General features: G+C 35.1%; 1 non-coding gene across 1 annotated transcript; it reads right to left on the reverse strand.

Annotated features, from left to right (window-relative positions):
- Nucleotides 1-19,953: 19,953 nt before the first annotated feature.
- On the reverse strand, nt 19,954-20,061 carry LOC112781823 (small nucleolar RNA R71). Its single transcript, XR_003192577.1, has one exon. It is a non-coding gene; the product is annotated as a small nucleolar RNA R71 (small nucleolar RNA).
- Between the last annotated feature and the right edge of the window lie 5,765 nt (nt 20,062-25,826).

Genomic DNA, 25,826 nt, shown 5'->3' on the forward strand with positions numbered 1-25,826 from the left:
CTGGTTTTACTGTTGTTAATAATTGAGTTGTTGATTTAGGGTTCGTCATTCTGAGTTACTGATTTTGTTAATTTTTTCTTATTTTGTTTTGTTGAGTTGCCTATGTTTATGAAACTGGAGTTGGTTCTAATGATTCTCAGATTCTGAATTGCTATTTTTGTTGATTTTAGAGTCTAACTAGTGAAGTGCCCCGTGCGATGCACGGTATGATAATTTTAATGAAAAATAAAGTTATAATTAAGTCATGGACATCTTATGATAAAAGTGCCTCTGTTAAATAATAAGCAAAACATATTGTAATTGTAATAATATAATGAACATGTTAACAAAGTGGTTTACGAAGGCTAACTTTATAATCATGTATAAAATAATAACTTGATAGACGACAGAAAAGTTGTGATTATTATATATTGACAACAAAATTTTGGAATTATACACGGTCACTGAGGTTCTTAAATACTTCTCTATAAACAACATTGATGGTATTACCTTTTGTCTTTAATGAATTATTCTCAATTAATACCTTTAAACCGGATTTTGATTTTACCCTTGATAGAGCAACATATAGTTGACCATGGGTAAAAATAGGTTTCGGCAAGTACAATCCCACAGTTGTTAAAGTTTGACCCTGAGACTTGTTAATAGTCATAGAAAATGAAACAACTAATGGAAATTGCCTCCTTTGAAACCTAAAAGGAATAGTAGCATTGTTGGGTATCATGTTCATCTGTGGTATCAAAACCACTTGACCTGCTTTATCTCCTGTTAATGTGATACATTCAATAACATGATTACCTAACCTGCGTACCTGTGATCTTGTGCCATTGCATAGCCCATTTGATTGATTAATGTTTCGTAGTAACATTACTGATACACCTTCTTTAAGAGTCAACACGTGAGGAGACAAGGCTGAACAATTTATAGAATTGAGAACATCTGAAGTGATTGTATCTAATTCAGATTCCATGTTACCTTCCTCTACGGACAATGAATCAGAGCTAAGGTAGGTCTTCGCCTCTCTAATTAAAGATTTCATTATGTGCTTGTTAACATTGTTGACAATATCAAGTGTAGGGGCAAGTATTGTTCTGTCTCTAAAGTACGACCCATTGTTTAAATTTAGCAACAAATTTGGATACACAAAATTAACCAAAGAATTGAAACCATCTTCATTGTCATGAATAAGGATGTCTTCAGGTATGTTAACTTTGCTTTCTCCATCAGTAGAATCACCTGCCAAACCATCACCAATAGTCAACAACCACTCAGCAAATTGTGAAATCTATCTTAGTTGAGTGTGGTTAGCTCCAACAGTAAGCCGCATGTTGGTTGTTAGCTTCATAACTGTGCGGAATTCCCAGAGATATGATGAATTTATCGAAGACTGCACAATGTCTTGACGTGAGCCCATTGGTATGTGATAAACCACTATTTTATGGTTTATCTTGTATTAATTGAGTGGTTTCATCAAGTCTTCAACCACTTATTCATACTAATTGCATGATTTTATATTTTCGTTCCTAGTATTGTTTTATCGCTGAAAACTTGCTTCCTAGAGATCTTTAATTAGTATATTTTAATTCTCCTTTATACCATTCGATGCCGTGATTTGTGTTTTAAGTGTTTCAGGCTTTATAGGACAGGAATGGCTTAGAGAATAAAGAGGAAGCTTGCAAAAATAGAAGGAATACAAGAACTTGAAGAAATTGCTAAGTTGTCCAGCCTGACCTCTTCGCACTCAAACAGTCATAACTTGAGCTACAGAGATCCAAACGAGGCGGTTTTAGTTGCGTTGGAAAGCTAACGTCTGGGGCTTCGAAATGATATATAATATGCCATAGTTTCTCTGACGATAAGTGACGCGCATGCATGAATCCACGCGCATGTGTGGTTCTGCAGAAAATCAGCGACCTGCACGTGGCAAAATTCGCCCCTAGCAATTTTTGGGCTGTTTCTGACCCAGTTTTCGACCCAGAAAACACAGATTAGAGGCTATAAAGTGGGAGAATCTATCCATTCAAAAATACAATATTCATTATTCATAATTTTAGGTTTTAGATGTAGTTTTAGAGAGAGAGAGGCTCTCTCCTCTCTCTTAGGATTTAGGATTAGAATTTCTCTTAAAGGTTAGGTTTACTTCTTCTGCATTCCAGGTTCTATGTTCTTTTAAATTTAGTTTCTCTTATCTACTTTTATTTATTCTATTACTTTAGTTGCTCTATTTCTCTTGGTAATTACTTATTTAGCCAATTTGGCTTATGAACTCTTCATGTTAGATTTGAATTTATGTTTAAATGCAATTTGAGGTATTTCAGATTTGGGATTGCTTTTTTTTTATTTATGTTATTGATGCTTCCAATTCAAGGCATTTTTATTCGAGTAGATTTTCTCCCTTTTTGGCTCTGGTTGAGTAATTGGTGACACTTGAGTTGTCAAACTCAGCTGTTGATTGAAAATTGAAATTCTTGCTGGTTGATTTGGATCCCTCTAAAGCTAGTCTTTCCACAGGAGTTGACTAGGACTTGAGGAATCAAATTAATTGGTCCACTTGACTTTCCTTTATTTAGTAAGGGTTAACTAAGTGGGAGCAATAACAATTCTCATCACACCTGATAAGGATAACTAGGATGTGATTTCCAGTTCTCATACCTTGCCAAGAGTTTTTCTAATTATTAATTTATTTTTCTTGCCATTTAAATTACTTGTTCCTTATTTCAAAAACCCAAAAAAATATACAATTTCATAACCAATAATAAATCATACTTCCCTGCAATTCCTTGAGAGACGACCCGAGGTTTAAATACTTCGGTTATAAATTTTATTGGGTTTTGTTACTTGTGACAACCAAACTTTTGTACGAAAAGATTCTCTGTTGGTTTAGAAACTATACTACCAATGCGATTACTTTTATAAAATTCTTTACTAGCAGAAAATCAGTTCGTCAGTATGACTGGAAGAATCTGCCTAAAATCATCGCCTAACAAAACAACCTTGCCACCAAAAGGAAGATCTGGATTATAACATTTCTCATATCTCAGAATATCCCGCAAGCATTTGTCCAATTCTTCATAACATAGCTTATTCAATATTGGTGCTTCATCCCATATAATAAGCTTTGCTTTACATACCAATTTGGCTAACGAAGTACGTTGCTTGATACAACACATAGAGTCTTCATTTAGATCAAGTGGTATCTTAAATCTTGAATGAGTCGTACGACCATTGGGGAGTAATAAGGATGCAATCCCACTGGATGCCACATTTAGAACAATTTCACCTCTACTCCGTATAGCAGCTGATAGTGTCTTGTAGAGGTATGTCTTTCCAGTACCACCATATCCATATACAAAAAAAAAAAGCCTCCAACATCATCATTTACAGCACTAATCACCTTATCAAATGCTTCACGCTGCTCCAAATTCATTGTGGGTAAATTATTCTGCAACTCCTCCTTAAGCAGGGATAAATCGAAGTTCATCTCATCCATTATTAGAGGATCATCTATGGCATCTAGAGCATCGATAGTAGGGAGAGGCATCTGATCATACTCCTTAAGCGATCTACCCATTAGCTTGTAATTTTTCCTCAATCTTGGAAAGAGTTAGATTAAGAATTTGCTCTTCAGAAAGTTGTAACTCTGCAGTACATACAACAACTATTGTTAGTGTGGTGTTATGTATATACATAATAATAGAATATAATTAAATATACAACCTTCGCAATGCATAGCCTTCCTATGAGAATAAAGGATATCTTCACATAATATATGATAACACTGTTCCCAAACCTTTATAGGACTCGAGATGTTGTTTGATAGTAAAAGAACAACAAATAGATCTCGAATGTATCTTGCAAAAGCCCACGTGCTTGCTTCCAACATAGCGTCAATAAATTCTTTATCATCTTGCAACAAACCTAAAGCATAACACGCTTCTTTGAATGTTGAATACACAACACCATCTACCGTTCAAAGATGGATGAAACTCATGCACCCTTTCTGAATGTTCAGAAGAAGTCTGAGGTAGTAGTCTTCTCCATTGCCACGCGGCACATGGGTCAACCTACAAATTGAAAATCCTTGCTTCCTTGGCATCTACATTGATATGTCCTCTTTCCATACAAATTTCTTAGGGAATTGGCTGTATGTAAGAGACCGGCCAAAAGGAAACAACTGATTAGCGAGCATCCATGCTAACAACTTAGTGAGCTTGCCATCCACCCTTTCTATGACATCAATGATGTTTTCATGATCTCTAAAGACAACTGGATGTTCATTGGGTAAATGAAAAGGTAGTCTAATTACCAAAGGCTCTTTTTGTTGTATGTCATACCCAAATACTCTCCAAGCAGCCTCACAGGCAGATATGTACCTACAGTTATAATAATTACGTATCTCATCAACAACTTGTTGGCAATCACCATCACCTGTTGATTGATAAAAAGCAGCTGTGACCCTATCATTGCCTTTGTGAACATACTTGAATAGATATTTTATTGGAGATGTCTGACATGTATGCTCGACATTAATGTGACAACCATACTTTAAAAGCAGTGATGGATTGTAGGGTACAATGAAAGAATTGTCAAGAACTGCGTTCTTTTTTAAAATTGTGCGCCTATTGTCAAGCCTTTTATATTTTGGGAAACCAGCTTCATCAATGATAGTTGTTCTTTGAAATTATTTTAGGTAGAATTTAGAGCAACGACCATTGATCATGCAAGGACTGTTCTTATTATGACGACCACATGGTCCATGAACCATGAACTTCTCTATTGCTGCATAGAGCTTAGGTCTACGTAACTTATCTGGTATCTCAGCACAAATCATGTTGTCAATGTCATTTGGAGATTTAGGTGTGTGTTTGGGATCCATGAACAATAGAATATGAGCATGTGGTAAGCTGCGTTTCTGAAATTCTACAGTACATATATCTGCAAAAAATTAGACAATACGTTAAAGATATTAGATGAAATCTAGTTAAATAAAGAATAATATATTAATCACATTCAGATATCTTGCCAAAGAATCTCCCGTGCTTAAAGTCCATAATAAGCTCATTCAACTTTATGTGAAAGATCCTAGACACTATGTCGGGTCGATCTTCAACTTTAAGACCTGTGTCCTTTAATAGACGTTTAATCTCATCCCATTCAGGATTGCATGTTATTGTGATAAAATAACTTGGGTATCATACATATTTGCAAATTTCAAAAGCATCTTTACAATTATTAAACATATATCTTGGACCACCGGTGAAACTACTTGGAAGGATTATACGTTGACCAGTAGCCACAGCATTTGCTTCGCCTCTAACTAATGACTCATGTAGAGAGCTGTACTTATCAACCCTCAATTTAGGTTTGGTTGTTTTGTATGAAGCTAAGACGTTCAGACTCTATCATAGTGTAAGCATCCACCAAGAACTGCTGAAATAATCTCCTAGAATAAAATAAAATCGGAGAATCTTCAAATCTCATCTGAATTTGATATGAAAAGAACTCTCTCGTGCTTATATTTTTTCTCTTATGTGAAGAAGTACTTCCATGGCGTACAGAAGTTTCAATTCCTGGTCTAAAACCGTCTTCTCCATAGGGGAATAATAAGGGATACTGAAGGGGCAAGTACAATGGGTGAAGAACGTCAATCCTTTGTAACTTCTTGGAAGTGGTTTCGATGATTATATCTCTGTCTAAAATAGATTCATCAATGTCTCCAACAATTAAAATAGCAACCTCTAAAGCAGTTGGTAAATTGTATAGTCTTCCATCCTTAACCCTGTTATGAATAAGCTTCATCTTAATATCCGGACTATTCTCATTCTTGAACCTTTCTCTAGCATAACGAAAACTCCTCGCCAGTTGATTGTGGTTATCAACATTTCCTTTAGGTCGTGGACAATTTGTCTTTCAATAGCATTTGATGAATCAACGGAATTGGTATAAAGTTAATGAAAATAAATTAAATCTTATTTTTAAAAGAATTGAGAAATAATATTTCATCAACGTAAAAAAAATGCAGAGTATTATATACCTCACAGAAGATATTCGATTTTCGATTTCATTCTCTGTATCATAAATATAAAGCTGGGCAAATTTGGGCCTATAATTTTCAACTGGAAGTAAACTACCAATTGAAAGGTAATTTTGATCGCTGATTGAAAGTGTAGGTGGAGCTGAGCCATTATTGACGCTACGATTAATTTTTTCAGCCATCGACGTGAAAGCAAACATTGAATTAAACTTACGTATGTGTTTTCGAAAGTATTTTCCTTTTTCATTATCATTACAATGCAACTCTTCGAGACAGATAGGAACTTCTTTAAGATTTGGGAGCTCAACCTTTTCGTCCATGCAACATAATCCAAACTTTGCAATTTTGTTTCTCACACTTTTTGAGAGTCTCTTACCTTCCTACATTGCTGCTTTACAATAAACACGATTATAAATCAGATCACCAGCATCCCAAGTATCTGCATATGTATCAATTTTAAGATTGTGTAATAATAAAATATTAATAATGTAATTTCATAAATTAAATGAAAAAAAATTACATGAGTTACCTTCTTTAACTAAAGGAGTAAATAATGTACCACATACATTGTGCTCTACGTCTAAAAATTATTTTTTATATAAATTAAACAAAACCATACAGATAAATTTTATGTATAAAATTTTTGTTGTTGTATTAAGTGATATAATAATACCTTCATTGTTATATGAATTATCACGATCAATGATATCATTCTCTAATACAATGTTGTCAAATCCATCTATAACTGAAAGGCATTTATGCATAATTGAATTTAATATTAAATAAATACCGCATATTAATATTTATTACACATAAATAAAATAATACTTTCGTGATCTTGATGAGCTTCTAGAATTTCTGAATCACATTGATGGTTAACTGAATTGGTAATCTGCCTGTTACGTTGGACTATAGACTGGGGTCTAACATTCAAACTAAAAAAGAAATTCTTAAACTAATAATTTGACGTCTTCATAAAAAAAATTAAACTAAACATTATAATAATTAAGTATCTAAACTAATAGTTCCATTAAAAAAATAGCTTAATAATAATTAGGTACAAAGACTACAGTATAACATTAAAACTAAAAAAATTAATCTTAAACATCTAATTTGAGTTCATAAAAAAATTTGAGCTAAACATCATAATAATTAAGTATATAAAATAATAATTTCATTATAGATTAATTTAATAATAATAACGTACTTACCATTCAGGTGAATTCGATCTGCCACTACTTGTGATATTTGGAGAAAACTTCATTATATAACAACTCGAGGAAGGTTGATCACCCATGCAATTCGTTTGATGATATGAGTTCTCTTTCCCAGTTGTTTTGATTCTAGACTGAATGGAGAAATGCGAAGAACAATTCGCTGACAACATAAACATTAGTTAATGGCCAATTGATTCTGTGGACATAAAAATTAACAGTATTTTGTTCCAAAAAAATTATATTTATTATTAAGAAGATAAAAAATTAAAAGTACTTTAATTAAATATTTACCTACCAATCGAATTATTTGATAGTAGCTGACGTAAATCATTATTGCTATGCAATATTTTTTTGCATATACTCGTTGATTTGTTTTTCTCACGTGGCCCAATGGCCCATCATGTACTTTATCAATAAAGACATGAGACTCAGCAGTAGAAGAATCCATAACATTTTCTTCGGTTGAGTTTGAAGAATAATTTCTTAGAGATGTTGCTGGTTTTTTGAGAGGAAGAAATGGATAGTGGACGATGGCTGAATTATTTTTTTAACAATATTCAATAACACATGAATACATAGCAAATTTGAAAATCAATATATTGAAATACTTTGTAGTTGTCAAACTAACCAGTACTCAGCCCAGCCTCAAAACTTCTTTGATTCCTCTCTCTAATTTTCTGCTTCATGATTAATCTTCTCCTTAGCTTAGCTAACTTTGGGCTAATATGGTAATCGATGGAGTCCATTCAAGATTGACTTGCTTAAAGAAAAATTGTTGTAACTAATTTAAAACTACTAATGAATAGTAAAAAGATAAGGTAAGTATATATTTCTCTAAAATTAATAAATTATAATTGATAATTGATAATATATATATATAAATATATGTGCAAGTGATTAACAGTGTGGTTGAACGAATCCTTATAACAATAAATTGTAATAAAAATAGGAAAATATTACATTTTATGACGGAGGAACGAAAAAGTGGTAAAGAAATGAAAGTTTAATAATGTGAAGTGTAAAAAAAGTTTAGCAAGTTAATTAATCAATTAAAAGGCATGAGTTTGAGGACTACACATAATACGTACGTATGTTGGGTAGTTCATCATAAAAAGGCATGAAAAGAATGACTATAATAATAGAAATGACAGTGTGTAGTTCAATCACATTGAACTATGCATGAGTGAATAAATAATTATTTAAGGTTACTTGTTAACTATAATTATTTTGAGATGGCTACATAAATATAACGTAGGTTAAATTCTGTATGAAAAAAATATCTCAAGCCAATTTAGTATTATATTATTTTTTATTTAGATACTTCGTTCATTAAAATTATACAATATCAAATAATCAGGGAAGAGGCTTAGAAAATTTTAGTAATAGAAACAAAAATAACTTGGGTTAAAAAATTAACATCAGCGTATTTAAACTATGAGATCTAAAATTATTGAGTCAAAATTTAATTACTTTAATTAACACATCAAAATGTATATCAATTAAGAAATATTTTTTCTTAGTTATGAATTTTAGCAATGTTACATAATATGTTTATTATTACTATTAATTTCCTTTCAAATATTATTTGTATCCATCAACTCACATTTTATTTATTATTTTTTATATAGTACAAAAAAAATTATAGCATAATAGTTAAAGAATCTATAAAAAGTATAGGATTAAGGAAAGAAACACAAAAAAAATGGCTAGAACGACAAAAATTCAAAACAAAAAAAACATTATTATTTAAATATACTTATAGATAGTTTCTCTTTTTTCTATCAATCAATTATTCAAATATTTTTTGTCATTGAATTGTAGATTTAATAATTTAATATTCGTGGAAGAAATTTTTTTTAATCAAATATTTATTATATGTAAATCGGAATCAAATAAAATAAAATAATAAAAAGATAAACAATATATAATATATGTTATCTAAATTAAATTTCAAACAAAATATTAAACATTAATAGTCTCAATTTTTATTCGAGTAATTTTTTATGTTGAATTCTACCCAATCCTCTCTAAATTAAAAGGTAAGTTACCCCTTGTGACATGTCTTACTTATTAAATGAAATGAAATAAAAGGGTTTAGTATGGTTAAATTTAACCTTTAATCTAACTTGTTAATCTAATCAATTAATCATGACGTAACCTTTTTTTACAAATTATAAACATTATTAAAAAGATTAAATTTATAAATTTTTTATTTTTTCATAATATATTTTTATTAATTAATTTTCAATCATAAAATAAAAAAATTCTCAAAATAAAAAAAGAATAAATAAAAAATTCAAGGGACACCAAAATTTTAAAATTCTAAAAATGTTATGTATCTTGGTTTCTTAACTTTTTTTAAAAAATCTTCTTCATTACTATTATTAACTAATTATATCTATTTATTATCGATCATTTCCATTAATTTGAAAGCCAAATATGTAAAAAATTTGATTATTTTGAAATGTTTTCAATAGATCTAATTTAATTGTAAAGAGGAATAAAGAAGAGTTTTGAAAGCATAAGGAAAGTTAGAGAAAATTATTAAGAAAGTGTTTTTAAAATTTTAAATTTTGTGTCTCTTTGGTTTTTGTATTTGTTTTTTTTTTTAGATTTTTTATTTTGTGATTGAAATAAATTAATAGACGTGTGATTTATTCTTTTAAAAAAAATTATAAAGTAGTCAGCTTCTAGTGATTTTTATAATTTGTAAAAAAGGTTATACCATAATGAGTTAATTAGGTTAACATAATTTAGGTTAGATTAATAATTTAACTATGATAAGTGAACTTATTTTATCCAATAATAATAAGATATTTCATAAAGGAATAAATTATCCTTTATTTAGAGAGAGTTAGATAGAATTTATCTTTTTGGATACATACATTACAAAAAATAAAATAGGGGACAAACGTATTATTTTAAAGTGGACATTTTATACTTATGTATATACTTACCGTGTGTTTTTTAAAATTTAATAGGAAAATTGCCTCCACACAAACGCGAGTAAATCCATTCCGGCAAGTAATAAGTAAACTATACTAAAAAAAATGGTTAGAACCTTATCAATGAAAACTCAAATAAAAAAATTTGTATACTCTAAATTTTTCCCATATTTGTTGTGACATTGTCTAAATTATCTTATCGAGATGGGTGATTCTAAGTGAAATACTGTCAAATATCATGGGTTCCATGAAGTTATCAAAATTAAGTAGTAGATGAAAAAAGAAATAAAATGTAACAGAAGATGAGTCAAAAAGTAACATAGGCAAAGTAACTTGATGAACCACTTAATACAAACACTAATAAGAATTTGAACTGTTTCTCCTAGTGGCTGATGAATATGAGTGATCTTTAGTGACATGGTTCAATAAGTGAGTTAACAAAAGAGTTGTGGAATATAAAGAAAGTTCAGCTAATAAACCAATTAACACTTATACTAACCAGCCAAATTCAACATTTCAGCACCTCTGCAAACATTAATGTCTCATTTAAGGACGACACCATAAATCTCAACATGCTTCCATGGTGAAGAGAATTATAATTTGCAAAAGATCTCCATCCCTTGTTCATTACTGCATGAAAGAAACCATTCATAGAAGTCTATCGCAGCCCCATGTGGTATGAGATTCCACCTTTTTAAACCACACGAACGTAATCAAACTTGGATGGGAATGCATGCATAACAAATTCAGGGTGCAAAACTTGTATGAAGAATTAACAACCATAATAAGCTAATAAATTAGAGTTTATAAATATTAATGAAGACTAATGAGAAGAAAAGCTAAAAAATGCATATAAATTACCAGTGTGCCGTATTCAATCTCATCCTTGGTTACAAAGCATATGTAAGAGTACGTATAAATCTTCTTGTTACATGCATCCGGTAAGAACTCGATGAATGATGGTGCATTGAAACCAGAGGAGAAAAAGGGACGGTTAGGCAGCTGTACATATTGCTCATATGGTGACACATTTAAAAAGTCATGGAACTTAATAGGAAGGGATGAATATCTTGAAGGGTCACTATACTTCGGTACACAGTTATTAGTAATATTGCCAAACTTTACGTTTTGGTTCATAGAAAGCGCACATTTTGGTTCTTTCTAAGCAGGTATAATGTTTGAAAATTCACGGTTATTAAAATGGAATTTTGAATCCTTTGGAGAAACATTTAAAAAATATGTAACTTCGAATGAACAAAAGAACCAGTGCATGGCTGACAAATGTTTTCAACACAGAGAGTTGGAATATTACATCCCATGGAGTTATGGCTAAATGAAGACAAATCGTTTGATTCATGGTTAATTGGATAAAGGTTCAGATCTAAAACATGGTGGGCAGAAATGGGATTAAATGACTTAAACTTACTTACAGATGTATTTTTCTTATATGAGTTAATTCGGGTTAAGTTCGATTTTGGTCCCTAACGTAGGAGTTGAAAATTTGTTTTGTCCCCAACTTTTTTTTGGCTACAAAATGGTCCCCAAAGTTTCAGTTTGTTTTAAAATCGTCCGACGGACAAAAATACCCTTCCCTCCCCTCTTCTTCCTCAACATTAACCAGAAACCAGAAGCAGATGCACAAACCCAAAAGAACAACAATGGATCTAAGCAGCATCAAAATTCCAAATTCAAGCCAAATCAGAACTCAGAACTCAGAAAAATCATCATCATCAAAACTCAAGAACTTAGAAAAAATCATCATCTGAACTCAAACAAACAACAATAAAAAAAGCAAGAAATAGAAGAACAACAATAATAGAAGAACAACAACCCAGAACTCAAAATCATCGTCATCTTCAAAACTCAGAACCCAAAATCAGAAAAACAAAACCCCATAACTTATAACTCAATGGATAATGGAATCAAAAGAACAACAACAACACAAAAACCAGATTGATAATCATAAGCATGCAGAAGCAGCAGAACCAGAAGAAACCACAAGAAACCAGAAACCAGAAACCGGCGAGGAGCAGCGACCCCGTCGGCCGAGCGAAGAGCGGCAGCGTCCGTGAAGATCGGTGGCAGCGGCGAGGACCCTTCCCCCTCTTCTTCCCGAAACCCCCTCCCCCCCTCTTCTTCCTTCTCGTTCCCTTCCCCCTTTTCCCGAGGAGCAGAGCGGCGGCGGCAGCGAAGAGCGGCGGCGGAGGTAATGAAGACCGGTGGCGGTGGCGAGGAGAGAAGAAGAAGAAGAAGAAGAAGAAGAAGAAGAAGAAGAAGAAGAAGAAGAAGAAGAAGGTGGTGGTGCGGTGGTGCGGTGGTGCGGTGGTCCCCCTTCCCTCCCCCTCGCCCCTCCCCCCTTTTTCTCGCGCCCCCCTGCTTTCTTTCTCTCCCCACCCCCTTCTCGTATCCCTTTCTTTCTTCTTTTTTTATTTATTTATTTTATATTTATTTTATTTTATAATTTTTTAATGAGGGGTAATTTGGTAATAAAAAAATAAAATTGGTAAAAATGACGATTTTAAAACAAACTGAAACTTGGGGGATCATTTTGTAGCAAAAAAAAAAGTTAGAGACGATTCCGATTTTCGACCCCTACGTTAGAGACCAAAATTAAACTTAACCCAAGTTAATTCCCAGAGCGAAGGAATTTTTTTTCTGAATGCCAATTTTTCTCTGTTTCTTGATATAAATTTGATCTCCAATACATATACTCATGAGCCTCTTTTTACTTTTACTTTTTTTGTAGGTTGACCAATGGAATTTCTCAACCTCATAGAAGAATGTGTCACCCGAAATTAGTTTTTTCCCTGATCAATAAGGAATCAACTAATGAACCTTTAACATAACTATAAAGTATTGCCTTCGTGAACATGTTATGGTCCTTCACTCTAATGACATAGAAGATATCTTTATGTAGATATCGGAGCTTAATGAAACCACCACGAAAAAGACGATATAACGTGACCAAATTCTGAAAGCCTTCGACAATCCGTGCTGTTGAGTAACCCTTTCTAATGTGCAACTGAATGAGATTACGATTAACGTCAACAATCCGCATAGAATCTTTTAAGTATTTCTGGTATTGCCTGTAGAATAAAGTTGGTAGCTCATGTTGGTCTTGTACCAAAAAAAAAAGAAAAAAAAGATAAGAATTAATAGACTTGGTAAAGACAATTAATAAAATTCATGAGATGCAGAACTTGATTTAATGGAGAAGAGTTATATACTTATTTATAATTTTATTGTAGTATATGTAAATTAAAACATGAATGGAACAATCGTTCTAGAATACTAAACAGCAACAAAGAAAAAGAAATAAATTGGTAAGACCATGTAGACTATGATTATGAGCAGATAGATCATGATTGTCTGAATTCTAATAGGTTCAGCTATTATAGGTAAAAGTTTAAAGAAAATGAATACATTGGAAATATAAAACGTTTGTATAAGGGATTGCCACTTTTGAAGTTTACAATCACACTCAATTAAATATAAGTGGTGGGATATTGATTGTGCGTGTGTGAAAAATTGGCACGATGAAATAATATGGCGATAACATGTATAAGCAAGATAAGAAATTGTAGAAGGGTAGATAGCAGCAGAATAATAGCCAATTGGGTTATTTGTATGGCACGTTAATTTAGAAGGTAAACAGATGGCTGTAATTTGTAATGATGTGAAATACATCAAAAGAAAAAATATTATAAAATTCTGATAAAAAAATTTTGACTATTAAGAAATTTTTTTTGGATAAATTTTGATATGATAATACCCATAAAAATATATACTCAGCATGATTTATATTTAAATTAATCCAAAAATTTACATTTAAGTACTTCACATAACCTATAAAATACTGAATTAACGTGTATATAAACAAAATAAATGAGGATACATATATATTCTATTGTGCAATCTTAAAATGTGTTAGTTATTGGAATTTAGTTAACCTCGACTAAAGAAATATGTATTAACTATAATAATTATGAATTCTTTTATATTCTCATTTTATTTCAACCTCATTTTATTTTTATTTTATTTCACCTTCCTTTTATTTTCATTTTCTTACCCAACTACTTTTCTCATCTTTTCTACATGTATAGTTATTTTGTTTAAGGGTTAAGTATGGTTTTGGTCCCAAAAGTTTTGCGCCAGAATCGAAACCATCCCTCATCTAATTTTCTATTTAAAATCATCCTTAACGTTTTTTTTCGTATTAAAATCATCCTTTTTATTTAAATTTTTAATTTTATTCCTAAACTACCCCTGCTTTAAAAAAATTATAAAATTTAAAAAAATAACACGTGTGTGGGAGGAGGGGAAGGGGACGCGGGGTGCGGGTGGGGGTAGGGGGAAGGGGTGACGGGGTTGGGGTGGGGGTGGAGGGAAGGGGAGGGGACGCGGGGTGGTGGTGGTGGTGGTGGTGGGAAAGGGGACGCGGGGTGGGGGTGGGGTGGGGGAAGGGGAAGCAGGGTGGTGGTGGGGGGAAGGGGAGACGGGGTGGGGTGGGGGTGAAGGGGGAGGGGAGGGGAAATGGGGGAGGGTATTTTTGTCCAAAAAAAATAAAAAGGACGATTTTAATACGAAAAAAAATGTTAAGGACGATTCTAAATCGAAAATTAGATGAGGGACGATTTCGATTCTGGCGAAAAACTTTTGGGACCAAAACCATACTTAACCCTTTTGTTTAATTTAGTTTCATAACTACCATTCTACATCCTTTTTCATTTCCCATCTTCGTTGAGTAATTTAGCTTTTTACATTCTTAGCTTTGGTTGAGTAATTGGTGACACTTGAGTTATCAAACTCCTTGTTGATTGAAAATTGGAATTTGCTAATTGATTTAGATCTCTCTAAAGCTAGTCTTTTCATAGGAGTTGACTAGAACTTAAGGAATCCCATTGATTAGTCCACTTGACTTTTCTTTATTTAGTAAGGTTAACTAAGTGGGAACAATAAACAATTCTCATCATAATTGATAAGGATAACTAGGATGGGATTTCCAGTTCTCATACCTTGCAATGGTTTTCATGATTATTAATTTACTTTCTTGCCAATTTATTTTCTTATCCCCTATTTCAAAAACCCAAAAAAGATACTTTTCCATAACCAATAATAAATCATACTTCCCTGCAATTCCTTGAGAGACGACCCGAGGTTTAAATACTTCGGTTATCAATTTTATTGGGTTTGCTTTAGTGACAACCAAAACTTTTGTACGAAAGGATTCTCTGTTGGTTTATAAACTACACTTACAATGGGAATTTATTTGTGAATTTCTTTACTAGCAAAAATTAGTTCGTTCAAAATGGCGCCGTTGCCGGAGAATTACAATTGTGTGCCTTATTATTGGTTATTGTAAATATTTGCTTTTTGCTTATTTATTTGTTTTTGTTTTTAATTTTTATTAGCCACTATGAATTCTCACCCCTGTCACTTTGAGTTTGGTTCCAATGTTGTTGTAAGGAATGGGCACCATAATAAGAACATACATCAAGGTTGGAATAATCAAGGATGGGCGAAGCCACAAGGATTTGATCAACCTTCTTGGCGACAACCCCCTCCAATACGCTATAACCAACAACCATTCTATGATGCATACCAAGACAATAGTTATGGTGGACCTTTCTGTGACAACCAACCTCCACCAAATTACTATGGTCAAGAGCCATTCCGAGGTGCATACCAAGATGATAGATATGGTGGACCCCCTTGTAGTTACCAACAAGCCCCACCATATGCCTATGAACCCCCTCCTCAACATAACTTTGAACCACCACACTCACAAGCCCCCTACTACCAAACACCCTCACATGATCCTAACCCCTATCCACCAATCAATCACCTGATGAGCGGATAATTTATACGCTTTTCGGCATTGTTTTTAGTATGTTTTTAGTATATTTTAATTAGTTTTTATTATGTTTTTATTATTTTTTAAATAAAAATCACTCTTCTGGACTTTACTATGAGTTTGTGTGTTTTTCTGTGATTTTAGGTATTTTCTGGCTGAAATTGAGGGATCTGAGCAAAAATCTGATTCAGAGGCTGAAAAAGGAATGCAGATGCTGTTGGATTCTGACCTCCCTGCACTCAAAGTGGATTTTCTGGAGCTGCAGAAGCCCAATTGGCGCGCTCTCAATTGCGTTGGAAAGTAGACATCTTGGACTTTCCAGCAATATATAATAGTCCATACTTTGCCTGAGATTTGATGGCCCAAACAGGCGTTCCAAGTCAGCTCAAAAATTCTGGCGTTTAACTCCAAAATTGGCACAAAAGCTGGAGTTAAACGCCCAAACTGGCACAAAAGCTGGCGTTTAACTCCAAGAAAAGTCTCTACATGAAAATGCTTCAATGCTCAGCCCAAGCACACACCAAGTGGGACCGGAAGAAGATTTCTGCATTAATTACTGATTTCTATAACCCTAGGCTACTAGTTCTCTATAAATAGGACCTTTTGCTATTGTATTTGACACACTTGAAACACTTTTCATATACTTTCATAGTTCTTTTCACATTTGGGGGCTGGCCTCACGGCTATGCCTAAACCTTGTTCTTATGTATTTTCAACGGTGGAGTTTCTACACACCATAGATTAAGGTGTGGAGCTCTGCTGTTCTTCATGAATTAATGCAATTACTACTGTTTTTCTATTCAATTCACGCCTACTTCTTCTCTAAGATATCACTTGTTCTTCAACTTGATGAATGTGATGATCCGTGACACTCATCATCATTCTCACCTATGAACGTGTGTCCGACAACCACCACCGTTCTACCTTCGATTGAGTGTGTATCTCTTGGGTTTCTGATCTAAGATTGGAACCTTCGTGGTATAAGCTAGAATTATTGGCGGCCATTCCTGAGATCCGGAAAGTCTAAACCTTGTCTGTGGTATTCCGAGTAGGATCTGGGAAGGGATGACTGTGACGAGCTTCAAACTCGCGATTGTGGGGCGTGTGACAGACGCAAAAGGATCAATGGATCCTATTCCAACATGATCAAGAACCGACAGCTGATTAGCCGATGTTGTGACAGAGCATCAGGACCATTTTCACTGAGAGGATGGGATGTAGCCATTGACAACGGTGATGCCCAACATAAAGCTTGCCATGGAAAGGAGTATGAATGATTGGAAGAAGACAATAGGAAAGCAGAGGTTCAAGGGGAACAAAGCATCTTCATACGCTTATCTGAAATCCACCAATGAATTACATAAGTATCTCTATCTTTATTTTATGTTTTATTCATCTTTTAATTATCAATCCTCCATCACCATTTGAATCTGCCTGACTGAGATTTACAAGATGACCATAGCTTGCTTCAAGTCGACAATCTCCGTGGGATCGACCCTTACTCACGTAAGGTTTATTACTTGGACGACCCAGTGCACTTGCTGGTTAGTTGTGCGGAATTGTGACAAAGTGTGATTCACGTTTGAGAGCACCAAGTCTTTGGTGCCATTGTTGATGATCACAATTTTGCCTACCAAGTTTTTGGCGCCGTTGCCGGGGATTGTTCAAGTTTGGACAACTGACGGTTTATCTTGTTGCTTAGATTAGGTACTTTTCCTTTTTATTTTTCGAAATTTTTTTTTTCAAAAATACAAAAAGATTTTCTATTTTGTTCTTCAGAGTTTTTAAGAATGAATTCTAGAGTTTCATGATGATTTGTTGAAGTCTGGTTGGCTGAGAAGCCATGTCTAATCTTTTGGACCGAGGTTTCAACTTATCATCACAAGAGCTTGTTGATTTCTATCAATTTTGCTGTTGAAAGCAATGATCTGCTAAAGCTTGGCTGGCCATTGGCCATGTCTAGTGTTTTGGACCGGAGCTTTCATTGAAATCTTGGCTGACTAGTAAGCCATGTCTAATTCCTGGACCGGAGTCTTAGACTAGCATTGCAATGATTCCTGGAATTCTTATTAAAAGTTTTGATTCTCTTTATTTTATTTTTCAATATAAGTTTCGAAAATCACAAAAAAATTTTAAAAATCATAAAACCAAAAATATTTTTATGTTTCTTGTTTGAGTCTAGTATCAATTTTTAAGTTTGGTGTCAATTGCATGCCTCTAATTTTCGAAAATTACATGCATTATGTTCTTCATTAATCTTCAATTGTTCTTGATGATTTCATTGCTCTGATCTTTAAATTCTCTTGTTTTGTGTGTTTTGTTGTTTCTCATATGCATTCTCAATTTGTTAGTGTCTTTTATATGAAAATTTTTAAGTTTGGTGTCCTGCATGCATTGTTTATTTTATCTTAGTTGCATTCTTATTGTTTCTCATCATTAAAATTCAAAAATATTTTCAAAATTGTGTCTTTTCAAGTCAATAATACAGAGAATTGAAGATTCAAAACATTCAGCAGAGGAATCAAACAGAAAAAGATGGGCGTTCAAAACGCCCAGTGAAGAAGGAAAACTGGCATTTAAACGCCAGCCAGGGTACCTGGCTGGGCGTTTAATGCCCAAAAAGGTAGAGATTTGGGCGTTAAACGCCCAGAATGGGCACCATTCTGGGCGTTTAACGCCAGGATGACACTAGAGGGAAGATTTTGTTTTTAATTCACATTTTTTTCAAGTTTTCATATTTTTTTCAAAATCAAATCTTTTTCAAATCATATTTTTTCAATCATATCTCTTTCAAAATCAATTTCTTTCCATTTTATATTTATTTTTGCTATTTTCAAAAATCCTTGCTTCAATTAAAGATTTACTTCAAAATTTTCAAGTTGTTACTTGCCTATTAAGAAAGGATCAAACTTTAAATTTTAAAATGATATCTTTTAATTTCTTGATAGTCAAGTAATCAACTTCAATTTTAAAAATTTTCTTTTTCTAAAATTGATTCTCAATCATATCTTTTCAAACATATCTTTTCAATCACATCTTTTTCAAAATTAATTTTTTCAATCATATCTTTTTTCTAATTTCAAAATCTTTTTCAAAAATAACTTTATTTCTTTCCCAATCTTAGTTTTCGAAAATCTAAATCAAATTTTTAAATTTCTTTTTAAAATCTTTTAATTTATTTTCAAAAATTCTTTCCCTCTTTTCACATCCTTCTATTTAAAGGACTAAGACTCCTCATCAAGGTGCAATTCGAACTCTGTCCCTCTTGATAAGTTCGAATTCCCTCTTCTCCACCTCCTCCTTCTATTCTTCTTTTCCTCTGACACCTCAAGGAATCTCTATACTGTGACATAGAGGATTCCCTACTTTCTTGTTCTCTTCTCTTTCATATGAGCAGGAACAAAGATAAAGGCATACTTGTTCAAGCTGACCCTGAACCTGAAAGGACCTTGAAGAGAAAGCTAAGAGAAGCTAAAGAACAATTCTCTTTAGAAGGCCTAACAGAGCTCTTCAAAGAAGAAGAAACCATGGCAGCCGAAAACAACAACAATGCCAACAATGCAAGGAGGGTGCTTGGTGACTTTACTGCACCTACTCCCGACTTCTATGGGAGAAGCATCTCAATCCCTGCCATTGGAGAAAACAACTTTGAGCTTAAGCCTCAATTAGTTTCTCTAATGCAACAGTGAAGATCCTCATTAGTTCTTAGCTGAATTCTTGCAAATCTGTGACACTGTTAAGACCAATGGGGTTGACCCTGAAGTCTACAGACTTATGCTTTTTCCTTTTGCTGTAAGAGACAGAGCTAGGACATGGTTGGATTCACAACCTAAAGAAAGCCTGAACTCTTGGGAAAAGCTAGTCAATGCCTTCTTGGCAAAGTTCTTTCCACCTCAAAAATTGAGTAAGCTTAGAGTGGAAGTCCAAACCTTTAGACAGAAGGATGGTGAATCCCTCTATGAAGCTTGGGAGAGATACAAGCAATTGATCAGAAGGTGCCCTTCTGACATGCTTTCAGAATGGAGCATCATAGGAATCTTCTATGATGGTCTGTCTGAACTATCCAAGATGTCATTGGATGGCTCTGCTGGAGGATCTCTTCATCTGAAGAAGATGCATGCAGAAGCTCAAGAACTCATTGAAATGGTTGCAAATAACCAATTCATGTACACCTCTGAAAGGAATCCTGTGAATAATGGGACAACTCAGAAGAAAGGAGTTCTTGAGATTGATACTCTGAATGCCATATTGGCTCAGAATAAAATATTGACTCAGCAAGTCAATATAATTTCTCAGAGTCTGTCTGGAATGCAAGCAGCAACAGGCAGTACTAAGGAAGCTTCCTCTGAAGAAGAAGCTTATGATCCTGAGAACCCAGCAACGGAAGAGGCGAATTACATGGGAGAACCCTATGGAAACACCTATAATCCTTCATGGAGAAATCATCCAAATCTCTCATGGAAGGATCAACAGAGACCTTAACAAGGTTTCAACAACAACAATGGTGGAAGAAACAGGTTTAGCAATAGCAAGCCTTTTCCATCATCTTCTCAGCAACATACAGAGAATTCTAAGTAGAGCCCCTCTGACTTAATGGTGCACGAAATTGTGATCTCAGGCAACGGCGCTAAAAACTCTGTACGCACGTCTTAATAAATCATTTTTCATTCACAACTTCGATACAACTAACCAGCAAGTGCACTGGGTCGTCCAAGTAATAAACCTTACGTGAGTAAGGGTCGATCCCACGGAGATTGTTGGTATGAAGCAAGCTATGGTCACCTTGTAAATCTCAGTCAGGAGGATATAAAATAGTTATGGAGTTTTCGAACATAAATAATAAATAGATAGAAAATAAGGATAGAAACACTTATGTATATCATTGGTGAGAATTTCAGATAAGTGTATAGAGATGCTTTCGTTCTTCTGAACCTCTGCTTTCCTGCTGTCTTCATCCAATCACTCTTACTCCTTTCCATGGCTGGCTTTATGTAAGGACATCACCGTTGTCAATGGCTACTTTTTATCCTCTCTGGAAAATGGTCTGATGCGCTGTCACTGCATGGCTAATCGTCTGGAGGCATCACCCTTGTCAATGGCTGCATCCCATCCTCTTGTGAAAATGGTCCAAATGCTCTGTCACAGCACGGCTAATCATCTGAGGTTCTCAATCATACTGGAATAGGATTCACCCTCCTTTTGCGTCTGTCACTATGCCCAGCACTCGCAAGTTTGAAGTTCGTCACAGTCATTCAATCCCAGAGTCCTACTCGGAATACCACAGACAAGGTTTAGACTTTCCGGACTCTCATGAATGCCGCCATCAATCTAGCTTATACCACGAAGATTCTGATTAAGAGATCCAAGAGATACTCATTCAATCTAAGGTAGAACGGAAGTGGTTGTCAAGCACGCGTTCATAGGGAATGATGATGATTGTCACGTTCATCACATTCAGGTTGAAGTGCGAATGAATATCTTAGAAGCAGAATAAGTTGAATTGAATAGAAAAACAGTAGTACTTTGCATTAATCTTTGAGGAACAGCAGAGCTCCACACCTTAATCTATGGAGTGCAGAAACTCTAACGTTGAAAATACATAAGTGAAAGGTTTCAGGCATGGCCAAGAGGCCAGCCCCCAAAACGAGATCACAGGATCAAAAAATACAATCCAGGATGTCTAATACAATAGTAAAAAGTCCTATTTATAATAAATTAGCTACTAGGGTTTATAGAAGTAAGTAATTGATGCATAAATCCACTTCCGGGGCCCACTTGGTGTGTGCTTGGGCTGAGCTTGAATGTTACACGTGCAGAGGCTCTTTCTGGAGTTGAACGCCAGGTTGTAACGTATTTCTGGCGTTCAACTCTGGTTTGTGACTTGTTTCTGGCGTTTAACTCTAGACAGCAGCGTAGAACTGGCGTTCAACGCCCTTTTTACGTCATCTAAACTCGTTCAAAGTATGAACTATTATACATTGCTGGAAAGCCCTGGATGTCTACTTTTCAACGCAATTAGAAGCGCGCCATTTTGAGTTCTGTAACTCCAAAAAATCCACTTTGAGTGCAGGGAGGTCAGAATCCAACAGCATCAGCAGTCCTTCTTCAACCTCTGAATCTGATTTTTGCTCAAGTCCCTCAATTTCAGCCAGAAAATACCTGAAATCATAGAAAAACACACAAACTCATAGTAAAGTCCAGAAATGTGAATTTAACATAAAAACTAATGAAAACATCCCTAAAAGTAACTAGATTCTACTAAAAACATACTAAAAACAATGCCAAAAAGCGTATAAATTATCCGCTCATCACAACACCAAACTTAAATTGTTGCTTGTCCCCAAGCAACTAAAAATCAAATAGGATAAAAAGAAGAGAATATACTATAAATTCCAAACTATCAATGAAACATAGCTCCAATCAGATGAGCGGGACTTGTAGCTTTTTGCCTCTTGAATAGTTTTGGCATCTCACTTTATCCATTGAAGTTCAGAATGATTGGCTTCTCTAGGAACTCAGAGTTCAAATGGTGTTATTGATTCTCCTAGTTCAGTATGATGATTCTTGAACACAACTATTTTATGAGTCTTGGCCGTGGCCCTAAGCACTTTGTTTTCCAGTATTACCACCGGATACATAAATGCCACAGACACATAATTGGGTGAACCTTTTCAGATTGTGACTCAGCTTTGCTAAAGTCCCCAATTAGAAGTGTCCAGGGTTCTTAAGCACACTCTTTTTTTTTTGCTTTGGACCTTGACTTTAACTGCTCAGTCTCAAGTTTTCACTCGACACCTTCACGCCACAAGCACATGGTTAGGGACAGCTTGGTTTAGCCGCTTAGACCAGGATTTTATTCCTTTAGGCCCTCCTATCCACTGATGCTCAAAGCCTTGGGATCCTTTTTATTTGCCCTTGCCTTTTGGTTTTAAGGGTTATTGGCTTTTTGCTCTTGCCTCTTGATTTTAAGAGCTTTTGGCTTTTTCTGCTTGCTTTTTCTTTTTCTTTCTATTTTTTTCGCCTTTTTTTTCCTGCAAGCTTTGTTCTTTGCTGCTTTTTCTTGCTTCAAGAATCATTTTTTTATAATTTTTCAGATTATCAAATAACATGTCTCCTTGTCATCATTCTTTCAAGAGCCAACATATTTAACATTCTTAAACAACAACTTCAAAAGACATATGCACTGTTCAAGCATACATTCAGAAAATAAGAAGCATTGTCACCACATCAATATAATTAAACTAAGTTCAAGGATAAATTCGAAACTCATGTACTTCTTGTTCTTTTGAATTAAAACAGTTTTCATTTAAGAGAGGTGATGGATTCATAGGACATTCATAACTTTAAGACATAGTTACTAACTACTAATGATCATGTAATAAGACACAAACATAGATAAGCACTTAACATAGAAAACGAAAAACAGAGAATGTAAGAACAAGGAATGAGTCCACCTTAGTGATGGTGGCGTTTCCTTCTTGAGGAACCAATGATGTCCTTGAGCTCTTCTATGTCTCTTCCTTGTCTTTGTTGCTCCTCCCTCATTGCTTTTTGATCTTCTCTAATTTCATGAAGGATGATGGAGTGCTCTTGATGTTTCACCCTTAGTTGTCCCATGTTGGAACTTAATTCTCCTAGGGAGGTGTTGATTTGCTCCCAATAGTTTTGTGGAGGAAAATGCATTTGAGGCATCTCCGGGATCTCATGGTGATGAGCTTCCTGCGCCTCTTGAGCTCCATGAATGGGCTCTCTTGCTTGCTCCATCCTTTTCTTAGTGATGGGCTTCTCTTCCTCAATGGGAATGTCTCCTTCTATGAAAGCTCCAGCTGAGTAACATAGATGGCAAATAAGATGAGGAAAAGCTAGCCTTGCCATGGGGGAGGACTTTTCGGCCATTTTGTAGAGTTCAAGAGAGATGACTTCATGAACTTCTACTTCCTCTCCAATCATGATGCTATGAATCATGATGGCCCGATCCACAGTAACTTCAGATCGGTTGCTAGTGGGGATGATGGAGCGTTGGATGAACTCCAACCATCCTCTAGCCACAGGCTTGAGGTCCAGTCTTCTTAGTTGAACCGGCTTGCCTTTGGAGTCAATCTTCCATTGAGCTCCTTCCACACATATGTCCATGAGGACTTGGTCCAACCTTTGATTAAAGTTGACCCTTCTAGTGTAGGGGCGTGCATCTCCTTGCATCATAGGCAAGTTAAACGCCAACCTTATATCTTCCGGACTAAAATCTAAGTATTTCCCCCGAACCATGGTGAGATAATTCTTTAGGTCCGGGTTCTTACTTTGATCATGGTTCCTAGTGATCCATGCATTGGCATAGAACTCTTGAACCATTAGGATGCCGACTTGTTGGATGGGTTTTGTTAGAACTTCCCGACCTCTTCTTTGGATTTCATGTCGGATCTCCGGATACTCATTCTTCTTGAGCTTGAAAGGGACCTCAGGGATCACCTTCTTCTTGGCCACAACATCATAGAAGTGGTCCTGATGAGCTTTAGAGATGAATTTTTCCATCTCCTATGACTCGGAGGTGAAAGCTTTTGTCTTCCCTTTCCCTTTTCTAGAGAATTCTCCGGTCTTAGGTGCCATCAATGGTAATAGAAAAACAAAAAGCTTATGCTTTTACCATACCAAACTTAGAATATTGCTCGCCCTCGAGCAAGAGAAGAAAGAAGAGATGAAGAAGAAGAAGAAATGGAGGAGAGGGAGAGAGATATGTGTTTCGGCCAAGAAGGGGAAGAGAGGGTTGTGTTGTGTGAAAATGAGGAAGAATGGAGGGCTATATATAGGGAAGGGAGGGGGTAAGGTTCGGCCATAAGGGTGGGTTTTGGGTGGGAAATTGATTTTGAATTTTGAAGGTAGGTAGAGTTTATGAGGTAGATTTATGGGGAAGAGTGGATGGATGTGAGTGGTGAAGTGGTGATAGGGAAGAGAGATTGAGGTGATTGGTGAAGAGTTTTGGGAAAGAGTGTTTATGGGATTGTGTGAAAGAGGAGTGAGAAGAAGTGAGTAGAGGTAGGTGGGGATCCTGTGGGGTCTACAGATCCTGAGGTGATCCTGTGGGGTCCACAGATCCTGAGGTGTTCAAGGATTTACAACCTTGCACCAAATTGGGCATGCAAAATGCCCTTGCACACAACTCTGGGCGTTCAGCGCCAGATTGGTGCTTGTTCTGGGCGTTGAACGCCCATCTGTTGCCCATTTCTGGCGTTGAACGCCAGAACCAAGCTTGTTCTGGGTGTTCAGCGCCAGCTCTTCTCCAGGGTGCAATTCTGGCGTTCAAACGCCTAGATGCTGCCCATTTTGGGCGTTCAGCGCCAAAACCATGCTCTGTTCTGGCGTTGAACGCCAGCCGGATGCATCTTACTGGCGTTTCTCCAGGGTGTGATTTTTTCTTCTGCTGTTTTTGATTCCGTTTTCAATTTTTATATTTATTTTGTGACTCCACATGATTATGAACCTATAAAGACATATAACTAAGAAAAATATAATTAGATAAATAAAAATTGGGTTGCCTCCCAACAAGTGCTTCTTTAATGTCAATAGCTTGACAGTAGGCTCTCATGGAGCCTCACAGATGTTCAGAGCATTGTTGAGACTCTCCAACACCAAACATAGAGTTTGGATATGGGAGTTCAACACCAAACTTAGAGTTTGGTTGTGGCCTCCCAACACCAAACTTAGAGTTTGACTGTGGGGGCTCTGGTTGACTCTGCAATGAGAGAAGCTTACTATGCTTCCTCTCCATGGGTACAGAGAGAGAT

Source organism: Arachis hypogaea, chromosome 19 (genome assembly GCF_003086295.3).
Source record: "Arachis hypogaea cultivar Tifrunner chromosome 19, arahy.Tifrunner.gnm2.J5K5, whole genome shotgun sequence".
Taxonomy (NCBI): Eukaryota; Viridiplantae; Streptophyta; class Magnoliopsida; order Fabales; family Fabaceae; genus Arachis; species Arachis hypogaea.